The 18,992-nt window shown below is 41.3% G+C and overlaps 1 long non-coding RNA gene across 13 annotated transcripts in view; it reads right to left on the bottom strand.

Annotated features, from left to right (window-relative positions):
* LOC105076120 (uncharacterized) overlaps positions 1-18,992 on the bottom strand; it is a 104,108-nt gene that overhangs the window by 83,346 nt on the left and 1,770 nt on the right. Inside the window, exon 1 of one of the 13 annotated variants that reach the window (XR_012506961.1) lies at positions 17,491-17,659. The exons of 11 other annotated variants lie outside the window; for them this stretch is intronic. This is a non-coding gene — a long non-coding RNA (uncharacterized LOC105076120). Of the gene's footprint in view, positions 1-17,397; positions 17,660-18,992 lie in introns of those variants that run through there. One more of the 13 variants, XR_012506958.1, reaches the window with a different exon arrangement.

Raw genomic sequence — 18,992 nt, 5'->3', positions numbered from 1 at the left:
GGGCTGCAGAGTTCAAACCTGAGAGCAGGAGGAAGGTATAGCTCAGAGGTAGAGTGTGCACTTAGCATGCTTAAGGTTCTGGGCCCAATCCCCAGGACTTCCATTAAACAAACAAACAAACAAACAAATAAACCTAATTACACTCCCCCCAAAAATACAAATAAAAAATTTTTTTTAAAAACCTGAGAGTAATACAAGTATCCAGGTTCGATGACATGTGTCACCAGGGCACATGACAGTTACCACTTACACCCACGAGGTCTACTTTCAGTGCCACTTTCAAAGCTCCAAAGAGCATAGACTAATCCCAACAATAGGACACTGTCATTCCTTGGTGCCAGGTTAGGAGCTCTGCGGATGTTGCCTCATTTAGTCTCACAACACCCTGTGTCCTGGAGATATTTTCTCCGTTTTTCAGGTAAGGACACTGGGGTCAGAGAGATTAAACTGTTTGATGAGATCAAACAGCTAGGATGCGTTAGAGGCAGGATTTGCAACCAAATCGTTGACTCTCCCAAAGGGAGGGGAGGCTTTGGGTTCCATTCCTTTCCTGTTGCCTGCTGTCTCCCACACAGATGGTTCTGAAAGTGAAAGCCAGCGCTGCTTTCTGTGAGGAGCACAGGGCCACACACAGGAGGGCACCCGGGGCTTCCACCTGGGTGATTTCATTCTGGCCACACCAACTGCCCACGATGCTGTCGCCTACTTCAGCCTGGCCTGGGGAAAGGCACGGAGCAGCAGCCACCACGAGGGAGGGGCTGAGAGCGCTCGAGTTCCTTCACTGACTTTAGTTAAGCTCACCAAAGAAGTAGATCACAGGGGATCCTGCAGAACTTCCTCTGGTTTTATTTATCTTATGCCTCATTCTAATTTAACAACAACAAAAAGGAAACACCCATGTTCCTCTAACCTGCTCCACCCCGTTTGGGCTTCCTTTCTCCATCTGTTAAGAAACAGCGCCATCTACTGACACATCTCCACACTGTCCTTGTGAACCATGAAAAAAATCATCGCTGTGGTTGATGCCTTAATTACCAACGCGTTTCAAGGTGCGGCCCTCCCTTCCAGATGTCTGTTCTGTACTTAAAATCACGTATATGGCTTCCTTTATTGCACAAATGACAAATGGTTGTGAAATTACACTAGGACTTTCAAGTATATGTCTTGAACCATGGAGCCTACAAATCGAGGGGCGATGAGGTGGCGAGGCCAGGTGGCCAGCACGTGGGTGCGGAGCAAAGAGGCCAAGGTGCCCGGCACAGCGGTGACCACACCTGTTCAGCTGAGCCTGCAGGAGCTGCACAGCCAACCCAGAAGGGCATGAACCCTACATTCCAAAATATCAAACAACTAAAAATAAGTCTGCTTGACTGCTGCACAGAAAATTAGAAAATATTGCTAACAGAAACCAAAGTACATCTAAATAAATGGAAAGCTATACTGTGGATTCAGGTACGTATTCACAATGGTGGGTGATCTCCCCCAGAAGGGGTAAAAATCGGTTCTAGGGGGATGAAAAATCTAACTGTCCTTATGTACAAGCACAGATAAACGGTATATCTTGTGGCATTAAAATTTCATGGAGGTGAGGGTGGGTAATTGGGGGAAATGTTTAAAAAAGACTCTTTAGGAGAAATATTGGGGGGGGGGGAGTTCGAGAAACACTGAATTAGTTAATATATCAATTCTTCCAAACCAATTTATAGATTTAATTCGTTTCTAAGCAAAATTCCAATAGATTGTGTGTGTGTGGGTGTGGATGGGGTGGGGTGTGTGTGTATGTAAACTGACAAGCTGGTCATCAATGTATATTGAAGGAAAAGGAAGGATGGAATGTTACTGTACCGTGTATCCAGACTTATGATAAGGCTACAAGAATAAGCCAGGGTGGTACTGGCCCAGAGGAGGCAAAGAGATGTGTGTCTTTAGAAATTAGACAAATAAAAATAAAAATTACAATGCAACATAATTACAGATCCATCAGAATAGCTAAAATTAAAAAGACTGGCAACATCCAATGTTGGTTGGTGAGACCGCAGAATAGAAGTTGGCAAACTTTCCCTGTAAAGGGCCAGATATTAAATTTTTTAGGCTGTGATGTCAAGAGACAAAACCAAGGAGATACACACACACACACGCACACACACACGAATGTACATGTGGCGTTTACATACACACGTGTACTATTTTACAATTTTAACTATACATAGTAAAAATTTAACATAGTTAAAATTGTAAAATACATATATATTTATGTATATATATGTGTGTCTATATATGTATAATATATGTATATTCCATGTTTAACTCTGCCTTATTCTTGGCAAGAGACACTCAATGCACAAAATAATGAATGAATCAATTACCTTTAAGAAAACAAGCACCTTTCTCTTTAGTTAAATACATTAATTAAATAGACAAACTTTTCTTCCTCTAGAGCTGACATTAGTCTCAATTTCCACATTTGCAAGAGAATGGGTCATCAGCTCTCACCCCAAATACTTTGATGATGTATTTCTTAAAGACGGTTTAAAGATTGCAAGATGATACTTGAGGGCACTGTGAGCAATTGCCTTGCCAGATGTTGTCACTTCCCTCTGAGTTGTTCTTAGAAGACTGAACCCAAGTATCTACAAACACAACAAAATTCAACAAAGGAGCCATGTTCGGTCCTGATTTATTTATTCAGTGTGTGAGGGAAGACAGAATTTTCAAAACATTGAGTTTCTCTCTTGGCATTTAGTAATTCATCGATTCAACAAATATTTAATTAGAGCTTACCATGCCAAAACTTTTATTTTTACCATTTTAATGCAAATATTTCTGAAATATTTTTTATCTTTCTCTGCCTTGTACACACAGAATGCTGAGCATAATTTAATCTTTTCTTTATGATTCAGCCTCATTATGGAAACAAACTATACTCTAAAATGTTGGCTTTCAAATACTGTATATTTTAGCTGAGAAGCCTTGTTATACAATTTAACATACAAAAAAGATTTTTTAAAAAGAGTTGAAGTGAGAGATGAGGATATGGCCCAATCCCACCCACTTGGCACCCCTGGGAGAGCACGGGACACCAAGACTCCAGGAATCATCACAAGAAACCTCTGGAGCCGCATTGTAACACTCTCAAGGGCTGCTGAGAGACAGACGGCTGCTCCCATGCTCAATGATCCTAAAACATGATCCAAAATTGCTGTTGTTTTTTTAAGTCTGAATGTGTTTCATAGCGTCCTTCTCAAGATCAGCAATTGCTTCTTGCCGCCTATCTCGTGGCTCCCTGTATCTGCCCTCCTCCACCCACCCACCACCCCACATCTGTGGTTTCTGCAGATGAGAAATCAAAGGCACCACTCTTCATAGGCGTGTGGGTAGACCAAGAGTCCAAAGGCTGGTAAGGACTGGAGAAGCTCTTTCTTGAATAAAAGACATGGGCTTTAGGTTCTGGACCTTGAGTATTTATTTTGACAGTCACACATTAGCTTTTCTGTCTAATTTCTGTATTGTCAAATGTATATTAAAAGATTGGGATGTTTAGATATGTCAGGAAATTCTCTACCATCAAGGTGAGCCTGAATTAGCATTGTAGGTAGTGATTCTGTTTTCTCAACTAAGGAAATATTTCTAGGATCTCACACACTAAGAACTGTATCTACTAGTAACCTTTAAATGCAAATATTTGGGTTGACTCCTGTACATTTAAATATACTTTTATAAAATACTGGTGGAGAAGTTATTCTCCACCTCGCACACACACATATAAACATGAAATCTGTGCCCTTCATCTAATCCAAAATTGTTGGAATTCACTGAGTGAAAGTTGTCCCCAGAAATCAAATTGTTAAATCCATTCAAAGATGATATGTTCATCTCTGGCATTTCGGAGCCCTAATAATGGTGGCCATCTTAGTCAATTGACATCATTTCCTGATATTACGAGAGCATTGGGTAAAAGAATGCATTAAATACACTTCTAAGAGGAAAATCTAAAAGATACTGGCAGGACAGAGCAAGCAAAACATAAAGGCACTTGGACTCAGTTACATCCAATGACCAGTTATAGAAATAAAGTCAGTTCAGTTACTTAACCCTGACTGTATATTTCTCTGTGGGCCTTAAGCATCCTGCAAATTCAACTTCAGGTTTATTTCACATCACAAAAAAACATTTTGTCTATAACAAAACTATTGAGTTTGGGGAAACCACAATTTTAATGAAACTGAATATAGTATCTAATTTCACATATGTATAAAATCTACAGAAATCAATTCAAAATATAAGCAGAATAAACAGATAATCTTCCATTTCTTCACAGTAATAGAGCCTTACTTCCTGTATCTCATTTTAAATAGTGTGAATCCCTCCTCCTGAAAAGAGATCAGTTAAAAAAAAATAACAATATTTTGCCACTGATACATAATCTTTTAAGACCTATCAGAATGTGAGAAATATTTCCCTAAAAATTTAAATGAACTGCTGAGATTAATAAAAATACTTTATGGCTACAAATCATATCCTCTTTGAGCAATTAACAGTTGCCTTGTAGGTACCACAAGTAATTATTCATTTGAAAATAATTCAAGGTTCTTGAAATAGACCTATAGGAAAATTCAGGCTATCTGGTGCAAAGAATGGAGTGTTAAGAAAACTCACCACACACTCAGCCCAGACGTTGCAAATCCTGTTATTCTAACTCAGTAAAAAGGTAGAAAAACAAAGTTAACTTTTTTCTTTTTGCCTTTAATTGAAGAAAAAAAAAATAAACCTTTTTTTTCTTACCACAACAAGTATCAAATTTATACAAAACTTTAGCTCATCAAAAAGAAGCCAAGGCATAAAAGATTATTCAACATTAACAGTAAAAAAAAAAAAAAAAAAAAAAAAAGATAAAAGCCAGAGTCCATCAAAGCCATTTCAGCAGCTGCTGCTACATTCTGCACGAAAGAGTCCACGGGAGAAAGCTAAACTTTAAACAGGGACCAAGGCACCCCTCCAATCTGCACTGGGGATATTTTATCAGCTTTACTCATTCAAAGAGACTATGAGCCTTGAAATCAGATAGAAACGCTTTCAGGGCCCCCTGGTGGTGATTTATAGACCTTGGACACCAGATAAAAAATGATCATGAATCAAATAAACCAAAGCAGCCAGGACCTAAGACCAGGCTCTACAAACTAATATCCCCTCGACGTGACTCTCAGCGTTTTCAGCGTGTTTAGTTTGTCCACCTCAACCGGAGCTGATTCAATCTCTCTACATGCAGCCTCCCGCAACAAAATGTTTGTTCGTGCCTCTCAATTTGCTACAACTTAAAAAAAAATGAACAGTTAGCACCTTGACACAAACAAATCTCCCTGTCTCCCTCTTGCGATAATTTTAACCAAAAGCATATTGTACAACACTGTGCTAAATGTTCTGCAATACAAACTCATAAATCTGCGTGGAATCTGCTTATTTACTCACTCGCAGCACGGGCAAATGAATTACTCTTCGCTTAAATATTTCAAGTGTCGATATGTTGCCAAGAGTGGTGGATTTAACAGGATAGAAAAGCGTATGCAACTGATTGTCAACAGGAATTACAACCCCAAAGAAGGAGCTAATCAATGGCCTATTAAATCTGGCATGCTCTACCTAGCCGGGTGAGGTTGATCCCATAAACCACTCCTCTAAATCTACCTGAGAGGTAGATGGTCCAATTAGTAGACACCGAATTCACCAAAGAACCTGCACAAGGTGTTCAAACCTTGGCTGAATATCATAATCAACTGGGAAGTGTTTTTAACATGAGGAAGCCAGCCTACTCCTAGAGGTTCTGATTTGACTGGCCTGGAGTGAGGCCTTGACTTGAGTACTTTGTAAAAGTCCCCAGATCATTCTTAAAGAGAGTCAGGGCTGGGAACCCCCACACTAGTCCCAGGGGCCCTAAGCTAGGCCGTCAGTCAGGCTGTTCCCATGTCTGGATGTGGCTGAGTCCGTACTTCAAAGGGTCACTTTCTTTTTTATCTTTCTCATTTTTTAATATATATTTTTATTGAAGTTTAGTCAGTTTACAATGTTGTGTCAGTTTCTGGTGTACAGCACAATACTTCAGTCACACAGGAACATACTTACATTCATTTTCATAATCTTTTCCACCATAAGTTACTACAGGATATTTAACATAGTTGGGAGTTAGAGATTTGCAGATACTAGCTAACATATATAAAATAGATAAAGGGTCACTTTCTATGTCCATCTTCCCCTGCTTTTGCCATCCCCTCCTCTTTGTGATTACATGCAGGACTGTAACACAGCCAACCATAAACGCTACCCACCATTTAATATGTTGGGTTGCAGCCAGTCATAAATTTTGAAATCTCATGCTCACAAGAATTATGAAACCTGAGCTCACAGGGTAACTTTGAAGTTATAAAGTTGCTGAGTTATATTTTTTGTTGTTACTCAACCCTCAAAGGTGTCAAATTTACTGGTGGGCCTCTCAGCAGGATTTTGCTGTGGACTCACACCTTCTGGACTCATCTTTTATCCTTGGCTTCTGTGCTATCGCATTCTCTTCTTTCCTCTCCTAACCTCCCTGGCTGCTCCTTCCCATTCTTACACCAGTGGTGTAAACTGTGAGAACACAGCGAGCTGGGCCCCACCCTCAGAGTTTCTGATTCAGCAAGTCTGGCGCGGGGTGGTCCAAGAATTTGCATGTGGAACAAGTTCCCAGGTGATCCTGCTGCCACTGGTCTGAGGACCACACTCTGGGAACCACCATTCTCCACTGCGTTGTGAGGTCCCTCAAGGCTGTCCCCTCATTTTACTCTGCACCCTCCTCCTATACAGTTACAACAAATCCTTCCCCTTAAATTGCACAAATGACCCCAAGTTTATCTCAAGGTCAGACCCCTTGTAAGCTTCCTTTATGCTCCATTGCCTACTCAGCTTCTCCACTTCATGGTTTCAGTGGCATCGTCGTCTCTACCACACTCGGGATCTTGACCCTACTCATATCAGGTCCACTGCCTTCCAGGGCTCCGTCACTCAGCGAATGGCTTCCCTGCCCAACTGCACAGGCCGAAGTCCTATAAGTCACAAGTGACACCGTCCCCTCCCTTCTGCCCATAACTAACAATCAATTCATTCCAAAGTCTATTTGTTTACCTCCCAAATATTTCTCACAACCACCACCTCCCTACTATTCCAGGCTACCGTTATCTCCCACCTGGACTATCATTCTCCCCAATTCACCCTGCATCTCAACGCCTCCAACTCTTCTAGTTTCCTCTCCACACTACAGGCAGTTTAGGTTTGTTTGTTTGTTTGTTTAACAAAAATCTGATGACCTCACCCTCTGCCTTTCAATGGCTTTAATCTAATTTAACTTAGTTTACAAGTCCTAGAAGGCCCCAGCCTCCACCAGCCTTGCCTAATGCTACTTTCTGTCCTGCTCTCTGAGCACCAACCCCACGAGCATTCTCTCAGTTTCCTGCCTCCATCCCCCGGAGAGATCCGGCCCATGTTGTCTGACACTGCGCACCATCCCGCCCTCCACTCACCCTTGCCTAGTTAACCCCTAACCCCTGTTTATCATTCAACCTTCCAGTGAAGTGTTACTTATTCTGAAAAGTTCTTTGTTACACACGTGCACTTCTCAACTCTGTAAGACCCAACACTTTCTTTATGACAAATATTTTATGTCTCCTTTACTGTCTTAAAATTAAATTTACAAATCCTATAATCTCCCTATACATAAAATTTTAAAAACAATCAATGCAGTGCCCAAGCCACGCTATAGAGCAGAAAGAAAAGTAATATAATAAAAAGCAGTATGTATTTCCATGTGTAAATGATGAGTTGTGACCACAAGAAAAAGTCTAGTAAATTAATACTTTATATTGCATGTGATTCCATACATATAACATTGTGAATGAAAGTGCCCCAAAGGAAGGAAGAAAGGAAGAAAGGAAGGAAGAAAAGAAAGAGAGAGAGAGAGAGAGAAAGGAAGGAAGGAAGGAAGGAAGGAAGGAAGGAAGGAAGGAAGGGAGAGAGGGAGGGAGGGAGGGAGGGAGGAAGGGAACAATGATAAACGAAAAAAAGAAAAAAAAAAAAAAAAGAGCCCCAAATGCAGACCAAGACATGTTTGTTGTCCTGGTGACATCAGCAGCTTTGCCACCAGAAGCACCATTTTCCAAAGTGGTGAACAACTTCCACTCAAGTTGCAAACAAATAAAGTATATATTCTTATAACAATTTACACTGAAGTAACATTCTTGGGAAATTCTACGTTATGTTAAAATCATGCAAAAATACGTTTTATTGCTGTGTAAAGTGGAGTTCAGTTCCAAGCTCAGATAATTAGACACAGAAGTATCCAGAAGGATATTTGAAAGTCATGTGTGAAGTGAGACGATACTTCATGTAGAGGGCTGTCCTGGGTGCTGTAGGCCGTCTAACACTCTTTCTCTCCCACAAAATGCCTCCAGTCATTTTTAGATGCAAACAATCAAGCTCCTGCAGATTTCCAAAGTTCCTCTTAGGCGCCAGCCCTGCCCCCATGAGCAGGTAAGAGTAGCCTTTGCCCTTTGGTACTTACACATCCCATGTGTACTCACAGAACCCTGCTTTTCCTTTGTAATGATACATCCACATGTAAATATTCAACTAATATCTGGCACCTCCAGGGCACCAGGAAAGCAGAGTCTGTCTGTGCTTTGCTCCCCACTGTATACGAGTGCTTTGCATGGTACCAGCACACAGTGGGCACTCCATTTTGCTGAACAAATGATTGGACAGAACTCCTGTGGTGCTGTGTGCTGAAGGAGCAGACAGCTCTGTGCCTGGCTGTGCACTAGTGCCAGAGAAGGCACCAGCCAGCGTCCAGGACAGCCAACACAGACCACTGCCTTAACCATTAGAGTTCATGTGTATCTGTCCTGTTGTCTTCGAGCGGGTTGCTGTAACAAAATCCCACAGATGAGGTGGCTTATAAACCATGGAAATTTATTTCTCACAGCTCTAGGGGCTGAAAGTCCAAGGTCAGGGTGCCAGCAAGGTGAAGGCCATCTCTGGCTACAGGTAACTGACTTACTGCATTCTCACATGGCAGGCAGGAGAGAGGGAAAGTAAGCTCAAATAGTTATTAGGGCACTAGTCCCATTCATGAGGGCTGCACCCTCGTGACCCAATCTAATCCCAACCACGTCCCAAAGACCCATCTCCTAATACCATCACATGAAGAGGGCAGAGTTTCAACACAAGAATTTGTGGGCAAACATTCAGTCCATAACGTCTGTTACATTTAATACATTTCCTTTTTCCTTGAGAATTGCCAAGTTAAGCTTGTGCTTTCATTTACAGCAATGCCAAGGTAGAAGCCCAACCTCACTATCCGTAATAATCCCTCAAATGTGGTTGAAAGGACCAGAACACAAGTGTGCCATAAAAGCCAATCTGGAGGAGGAAACAAAAGAGCTTCCGGTTCAGTTTGCTGACTTCAAGTTATTCACAAGGACTACGAGTACCCAGGGTCATGGGGCACCTGGAAATCATTCAGATCACTACTGCTTTATGTCACATGTGATTATCAGGACCAGAAAGAGTGCCCAGGTTACTGCAAGTTACACGCATTGAGAACTAGCCAGAACCACGCTAGGTTCATGATGGGCTGAGCGCAAGTCACACATGAGAAAAAAGATACACATTTTTGGTGTCCTCATTAAAACTGATATATGTTTAAGTTTCTCCTCTCAACATATTTCTTATGATTTAGAAGGTGATATCGTCAAGCCATATAAATCTGCCCCAATTTATTGAAAATTGTGGCATTAGATAACAGGTTCGAAGGACAAACAGGCAAGACTGAAACAACATGACAGAGAAGAGATGGCTCTGGGTGAAAATATAATTCCATGGTTATGAAATGTGCATGATGACACATCTTTTTAAAATTAAAAATAGGTAGACAGTCAATTACTTAAGTGAGAAACAGGACAAGTGAAATGTCTAAGAAAGATAAAACTACCTGTGTCTGTCAAACAACATTTGCATGTGTACAATGAGTGAAGCATTAATCAGCAGTTAAGAAAGATAGCATAACTGTATGAAGAATTAAGAAACGATTGTACTTAATACAGGAAAAAGCTCTTATCATAAAAGCCACAAAAGCCTAGAAGTTTTAGATTAAGACATGGCAATATATAAGTTATTTAGAAACATCATAATATCTACCAGAAGAGAGAGATGGGAAAGGTAAAGGAAGTCGCCACTGGAATAAAGATTGGAGTGGGAGACTTATTTTTTTGTTGTAAATGTCACAATACTTTTTTCTTTCCATTATATATAACTATTATCTTGATAACTTCTTAATACTTAAGCTTCTAAGAAGGTCCATAATCAAAGACTATGAGCCACATGAACTCTTAAAGGATGCATTTATCTTATTCTAAGCCCTGTTTAAAAATGGTATAATTTAGTATGCTGTTTCAGTCAAAAAAAAATCCAAGTTCTCAAGATCTTAAACACAAGTGCAGAACTTCAGCAGTTAGGGCTGTATTTTATCAGACAATGGTTTTGGAGCAGACTGTGAACTAAAAACTTCAAACCCACAACCATAGTGACTTAAGGCTAAACTGCACATTTTTGGGTAACTTCGTGACCATAAGTTATTTTATGAACTGAAAACAGTGAGCTAAGTCTACAGGTTTAGCCCCTGTGTCTCCTTGTGGGTGTACATGCATGAATTCATCTCTCACCGTGACTTCTTAAAACACATATTTTTTTAGCTGAATAGGTATACAGAACTGAAGCGCACCCTACTGAAGAAAAAGAGATTGTAGAGATTGTGTTTCTTTTATAGACTTCATGTTAAAAAAAAGAAAAAAAGAATAGTTTACTATAAAAAAGTTCTGTACCCTAGGGAAAATTATGGTGTTCAGGATTATGAACCTGTCAGGCTATAAGTAATGAGTTAGAAGCAGCATCTGAAATTGTGATTAATCTGCTCATGATTCAGTTGACCCTACTTGGCAGCCTTGACAGCAAGTGGAAAGATCTTCAGTCCTAACGTTGCTTTGAGTAGAAACCCACGGAAGCAGGTTCTCAACGACAAAATTCTTTGAAGCTTTCCAAGTAAATGGTGAGGTCGGCGGAGAGGTAATCTAGCACAACAGGTCGATATAAAGAAACAGGTTTATATAGCCTGACCCTAAGATTTTGCAGGTGCTTAATGGTTTAAATCCTGTGCCCAGAAGAGGCTTCACTCTTCCCCTCCCCAGGGTGTCTGAGCTGTACCGCATGACTCACGTGTGTGTGCCTAAGAGGGCACGCCAAGGAGGAAAGGAGGACTCGGAGCATGTTTGTTCATTCAGTCACTTCCCACTGAGTACTGACTACGTGCCAAGCACCACACTGCGTGCTGGAAGACAAACAGAACATGTGCCAAGAGCTCAGAGTACAGGAAGCACATTTTTGATGAGCTCTCTGGCTACTTCCAGCCTGCATGAGGGTTTCTTTAAAGACACAAAATAGCAAGCCAAAGGAACACCTTATTGACATTATACGCTATTTATTGATAGCACTGTTTCAAGCCCTCGACACGTATTTACTGACTTCATTCCCTGAACAACCTTACGAGGTAATTACTAACATCATCTTCATTTTGCAGATAAGGAAACGAAGCAGAAAAATGTAAGTAACTGGCCCCAAGTTTATACAGCCTGACTCTAAGACGCTGTCGGATTAGGGGATGCCAGCTGGTTATCCCTCTCTCACAGACATGAGGCAGATTAGAAGAAAAGGGTGGAGGACAATAAAGAGACAGTCTTACTGTACAGTCACAGAGAATTTCCCCAAACATAGGGGCACAACAACACCAACACAGCTACCCTAATAGGCACTGAGCCAACATACCACACTCAGAGCTCAGGCCTCCCTTGTCTACACCTGCCCTCTTCCTTCAGGAAGTCTTATGCTTGGAAATGCATAGCCAGCTACTTGCAAAAAGTTGCGCATGATAATGAAGCACTAAGTATAAGGCTTGTTCATACAAGGGTGAGCAGAGAGGACTTTAAAAAAAAGAGGGGGAAAAAGGCAAGAGGAAATAACTAACAATGTACACTTCTTTAGCACCTTTAGCTCCACTGCAGTGCCTTATCTAAGAAAATGGGTGGAAGATAAACCACTGCAGGAACTAAAGGGCCCAGAAAACATAGATGAGATTGATGCCGTCGACGCGCTGGAGAGATGTCTACTGCAGGGGATAATGAGGCATGTGCATGATAGGGAGATGCACTGAGGCTGCCACCTCGGGATCCACTGGAAGATACAGGTGCATCACAGAAGGACCTCCAATGCCTATGGGAACTTCTTAGGCAGTTCCTTGCCCGTGGAAATGCCTGGGGCCTCCCCCTGTTCCAACCTTGAGGCAAGGAGCTAGATAAGGGGTGACGACTAGGAAAACAGGTAGGGTAACCGCCCATCACCAATAAGTGATTGTTTGCCTGGGAAGAAAGCACTTCCAACCAACAACAAAACGAAGCAGAACCAGCTCACCAAGGAAAATCAAGACAGTCAATGACTTTTTACTTTTTTTTTTCCTCTTCCTCCTCCTCACTGCAATGTCCAAGGAACAAGCACAAGAAGGAGGAAGGAAGAAGAAAGTAGCAGACAAATGCCTCATTCCTCCCCTTCAGATCTTTGCCGAGGACCACCTAGACTGCTCTAGAGGGAGGAGGGAGATCTGAGCTGAATAAGAGATTGACAGATTCAATAGGTAGATTTTTTTTTAATAACTTAAGATGAAAAATTACAAAAATCAAACTGAAATATTTTTAAGGGGCCCCACAACACAGCAGATCCAGAGATCTGACAGGACAAGGTAAGAGTTAAAAAGCCAAATTCTACCATGCTTGCAGCCCAGTGAGCCTGAGATCCCTCCATCAAACCAGTTACGGTGGATTTGGTGTATGGGGGGGAAAATTATTCAATGAATATGGAAATAATCTCAAGATGTATCTTCAAATCCCGACTATGAGGCATTTTTGTAAAATCCTAAGCTGGATAATTCAAGTTTGAGGCTAACTCAACTTCTAATTATCAATGTTCTAATACCATTAATGATACTGGATATAAAACTTGCAATTTATTAATGCCATTAATAAATACCTGATATAAAATATATCCTGGGTGTCCTGGACAGAAACGAGCAATTAAGACCCATGTGACAGATGGGATTAAAACCCATGTGACAGATGACATTGGCAATAAACATTGTGATTTCAAAGAAAAAGAAAACGATTTCCACTTGGATCTGCACCTAAACCCTGGGCCAGACTGGCCACTGAGCCAGCATCAGTATTTTGTTATTTCCCAGTTCATATTAATTGTAGATAGTAAGAAACAACTTTTAAAGGACAACTAGATTGCTATATTAAATTATCTAAAGAAAATGTAGAGGGTGGTTAGCTCAGTGGTAGAGTGCACGTTTAGCATGCATGAAGTCCTGGGTTCAATTCCCAGACCTCCATTAATAAATAAATGAATAAATATATAAATAAATAAACCTAATTACTTCCCCCCAAAAAAATAATTAAAAGAAACTTTTAAAAACGATGCTAACTGATGCAGAAAAAAATTTAAAAATAAAGAAAATGTACCTTCATGTTTCTTTTTGCCTTAAAAAAAATATATTTTAACCTGAAGGTGCAGGCTAAGGTGAAGATCTAACCAATACTGGGCCTAATTCTTCCTTTGAGCTACCCAGGGCACTGGGCCCCCTTGTTTTAGCAGAATTGTTTTCCTGGTCTAAAGCCAGATGTGTGACCCCCATTTCACTATCTCCTTCCAGTGTGTGTGGAATACGTAAGAACACAGAATCAAATTTTTCTGCAATCATCAAGCTGGATGATTGCATCAGAGGGAACCCTGCTCCATCTTCTCCCAGGAGAAAGGACTCTACAGATGCCCCCCGAGGCTCTGCTCTGAGGAGCTGATGCCACACCCTTCCGTCCAGCCCTGGCATTCCACGGGTCCTCCCGGACACCATACCCCTGGCTTTCTCATCCCAGATTGGGCTCCCAGGCCCCCCATTTGGGGAAACAAGTTAGAAATTCTGGCAAACAGGATGAGTTAGTCTCTGCACATCCTTACATAAACCTAAGCAAGGGAACCTATGGAAGTTTGCAACAGACTGTTCCGGGTCATCAGCTGGAGAATCAAACCAGCTACTCATAAATTTCATATTTTCAGTATAATGTTCAATTAAGGTATATGAAGATGCACTCCTCTCAGGTTTCAGGAACCAGATTTTTCCCCCCTGTATTCTAAAAATGGATAAGCAGTGTCAGTTTTCAGCATGGGGTTTCAAGAAAATCTCATCTCAATAATCATAACTCTCTACCCAGGGCTAACACACTCTCTTTGCTCTGATGCAGAAAGGTGACCTTGGCTTGGATATACTCTTCCCAATTAGTCACATGAACGTAGTTAGAATTTCAACCCGAATTTCTGGTACAAAATACAGAAATTCTTCCACCAGATGCTTTGATAAGTGCAGTTTAATTACATTCACTCAATGAATGATTACATGAATTTATTTTAAATTTTTTTAATTAAATTCTTTGGAGGGGAATTAATTAGGTCTATTTATTTATTTATTTATTTAATGGAAGTCCTGGGGATTGAACCCAGGACCTCATGAATGCTAAGCATGTGCTCTACCACTGAGCTCTTCCCTTCCCCTTTGATTACATGAATTTATAAGAGATTTATTTCCCTCATCCCTCATTTTCTCTCCCTAGAAGAAATTCCAGTCCTCAGCTCGAGGGCTTCCCCACAGTTGTTAGTTGTAACGGGCTGACCCTGTTCCTACCTAACTCTCTTTTTAATTCTGCTCCATGTGCATGAACGATAATGACAGCTGTCACTTAAAACGCTGAGCATCATAGTAAATGTGCCTAGCCGATATAATCTCACTGAAGCCCCACAAAGCTCTATGTCCCTTCTACAGATAGAGAAATTGAGGCCAAAAATGAATAAATATTTGCCCAAAGTAACATAGCCAGTAAATGCCAGAGCTGGAATTCAAGCTTATAGCTATCTTACTCCAAGCCTGAGTCCTTAGCCACTAAATTTAATTTTCTTCTCTTGGAATCAAAACATTTAGTTTGGCAACTATAAAATACTATTTATACTAAATATGCATTATATATACAGCATTTTATGGATATAATTTACATGTATAATAATTGTTCATATTTATGTGTACTATATTTATTATTTTAATATATCTATGTATTATATATTACTATACATTTGTACATATATGGTACCTTTTCAGAACAATATCATATATGTACTATGAATAGCAGGAATTTTTACTCCCAGACAGCTCACCACCTGCACTCTACCTTCAATGAATACATCAACTCTACAGGTCTTCTCTTAATTAAATTAATCACTAAATCTTACCAGTTTTATCCTCCAAATACACCCTTGATTCATTCTTTTCTTTCCATTTTCCCTGTCATTAATTTATCCAATATAATTTAAATCAATTGATTGAGTGCCTACTATGTGCTAGGCAGAGTTCTGGAACCCAAGGATGGTATGTCTGTCTCTTAAGTAGCTCACAGTGTACTAGAAAGTAAGATAATCAAGAGAACACTTTACCACCCAGTGTGAGAGGAGCATAGAAACACAGCGCAGGGGCAGCGCCAAGGAGGGAGGGAGCAGTCCTGCCCCGGGGTTTTGGGGAGCTCCCCGAGGGGGCTGCACTGAAGCTGAGTCTTAAGGGATGATGAGAAGGAGGCTGACCCTCGCAGGCAGGCGCAAAACTAAAAGGAGGCAGGGAAGTGGGGGAGGGTGTGCCAAGCAACGGAGACCACAAGGGGGCATGAAACAAGCACCATGAAATCCCTTCCCTTTATTCCTGGACTAACCAAACAGCCCCCAGATCCCCTTGTCCAAGTATATCTGAACATCGCTGATCAAAAAAAAAAAAAAAAAAAGTCCTCCAAATGCATAATTTTGACTACCCTCACCGCTCTTCTCAAAAGCCTATATTCTCAGAAATTATGCCCAAACTTCAGCCTCTTACGTAAGGACCTTGTGATCTGTTCCCACATTTCCTTATCTTCACTAGTACTTACCCAACTCTCCCTCAAAAACTTCTGATGAGTCCACTCCCTTGCAGACAGGAGGCTCCAGCCCACCTTACACCTCTGTTAAATCACCCCCCAACCAAACTCCATCCATGCTTAGGGCCCAGCTCCTGTGCCACCTGTCCTTGCCCCTCCTTTACCTGCTCCAGCTGCCAAAACTGCTGGGCCACTGGCACCATAAACTCAGAATTTTACACCCAAAAAAAAAAAAATTCTCCCCATTTAGTCCATCCTCCCCATCTGCCCACTGATACTCAAGTAACAATCCATTCCTACCTTCACTCATCCAAGAGGTATTTGCAGATCATCTATGATATGGAATTCTTCTCAAACTAAATGTTCCCTGCTAAACTCATTTTCCCCATCTCCCTTCGTCCTCTCCACCACCGTTCTCCAAGCTTTCTTCCTCTTCCTGTATCCCAGACAACATATCTCACGCTGGAAATTTCAGAAGCATACTTCCTCCTCCCTCTCTCTTAACTCCCCCATCCCATTGGTCACCCAGCTATGCTAATTCTTTCTCACACAGTATATCAAAACTCACTCTGTCCTAGTCCCATGACCTTCATAATGACCCTACTGAACCACTGAATCAGACACCTGAGCATCTTGCCTGTTCTCTCCACTGCTGTCAGGTCTTCTCAAACATTCACGGAGCACCTACTTAACTCCAGGTGCCGTGCTGGTGTGGGAAGTCTAAATGGGAATAAAGACATCTCTGACTTCCACCAAAAGCACGAGCATTTTGGCGGTGGGAGCTTTGACTAATCCAACTCTATTTTGCCAGCACCCAGCCCATTACCTGGCACATCCCCGTGGATTACTAGGTACCAGTTTGAAAGAATCAGTGAATAAATGGAACGTTCTAAGTGTAGGCGGTCTCTAAAGATGAATAAAATAACATTCCTGTCTTCAAGAGAGGGAAATTAGCTGTGAAGTAAAGACCCAGACAACAGGTGTGATACGGGTAGGTAGTTTGATAAACTGCATAAAACCAGGTGATGAAGAGTCAGACTTCTCACAGGTTTTGCTGGAGTGAAATAGCCAGATAAAGGGTTGGGAGGCAGCGGTTGCTTCCCTAAAACTCATTCTGCAAAAGTAGTCCATTTTTTTAAAACTTTTAAGGAAATAAGTTGACCCAGTGGTTGTTAAAATCACTATGAAAGGACCATTAAGTGAATCCCAACACTACGCTGGGAAAGTATGGGGTGAGCAAACACAAGGGAGGGGAGACGTGGCTTGTACTCACGTGAAATAAAGCAGCAGTAAAAATGAACCGCTAGGAAGTAAGTTGTAGAACTTACCAGCTTGCAGCTGGTAGCCACTACCCACATTTACTCACACAGGTTGTTCAGGAAATGGCAAAAGTCGTATTTCGGAAAATTCTCTATCCGCGATATGGCATCTTGGATTAGATCCCGAGATAGAAAACAGACATTTGTGGGAAAACTGGTGAAATCTGAGTAAATCTGTAATTTAGTCAATAGTAATGAACCAAAGTTAATGTTTTAATTTTCACAAAGGGCTCATAGCTACACGAGTTGTTAACACCAGGGGAGCCTGGGTGCAGAGTACCATCATTGCAGCATTTTTGTAAGTCCAAAGTCATGCCGAATAAAAAGTGCATTAAAAATAAATCCCGGTTCCGAACTCTTATTTCCACAAGGTACTAGATGAACAAGGGTCAGTCTGTGATCCAAGAATCCGTGGTCAGGCTGGAGGGTTCACTGTCCCGACCACCAGCCCCTACTAATATTCAAGCCTCACTCCCCAAGCCTGGCCCAAGCCCTGCACTCACCCCTGCACAGCTGCTCTTGTCCTCCTTAGTTAATTTACTAATTAAATTTTATTTTATTTATTAGGGGGGAGGTGATTAGGTTTGCTTATTTATTTATTTACTTATCTATTTATTTATTTACTTTAATGGAGGTGCTGGGGATTGAACCCAGCACCTCATGCATGCTAGGTACGTGCTCTATCACTGAGCCATACCCTCCCCACTCCCAGTCCTGTATTGTTATTTTGAAATATTGAGGCTTATCTTTGCCGGCCCTTTCTCTGGCCTCAGGTCTTTGCCTGGCTGAGTTTGTCTCCACAAAAACACCTTCTATCCTGAGTAGCATGCTGTCTGCGCCCCTTACAAATCTCTCTATTATATGACAGCATCTTGTTTCAACGTCTTTCTGAATTTAGCTCTGTGTAAAGTTACCTTGTTCATTCACGTGTTTCCCTTGTTAATATCTGTCTCCCGTCTCCAGGCAGGAAGCTCCCTGGAATCAAGAATCTTGCCTGTCTTGTTCACTGCTGATCCCCAGGGCTCAAAATAGTATCTGGCACAGAGTAGATCTTTCAGTAATAAATGAATACACTTATTGAGAGAAAGATTTCTGTTGAGTCTGTCACTCCCATTCTAGCCTCTAAAACTACTGTGGCAATAATCACTTGGAGAAGTGCGGTAATACTCCCCAATATGCTCCTCTCATTTTCAGATCCATCAGCTCTTTGAAGAGACGTTTGTGAAGCACCCGCTGCCTGCTTAGTACAACGCAGACCTGCAGAGAACCAGGGTCAAGACACGTGAAGGATGCAACTCCCTGCTTACTTACAGTAAGGCTGCACTTTCCTACACACTAGCGGGTGGTTAAACTTCTAGAAAATAGCATTTGAGAGTTTCCAGAAAAGTCATTTCATGTGTCCAAATGCAATGATTGGAGAGAGTGGATCAATTATTTCTGACTCACATTCTAAGGGGTTTGTGAAATAGACTGATTTCTTTTCCCAGTGAGATGAGGCTTTTCCCTTTTTTATTTGAAATGAAAAGAAACCATGCGCGCACAAACCTGC

This window comes from Camelus bactrianus, chromosome 5 (genome assembly GCF_048773025.1).
Source record: "Camelus bactrianus isolate YW-2024 breed Bactrian camel chromosome 5, ASM4877302v1, whole genome shotgun sequence".
Lineage (NCBI taxonomy): Eukaryota > Metazoa > Chordata > Mammalia > Artiodactyla > Camelidae > Camelus > Camelus bactrianus.
Note: the sequence above shows the minus strand (reverse complement) of the source record. Positions and strands in the feature narration are given on the sequence as shown.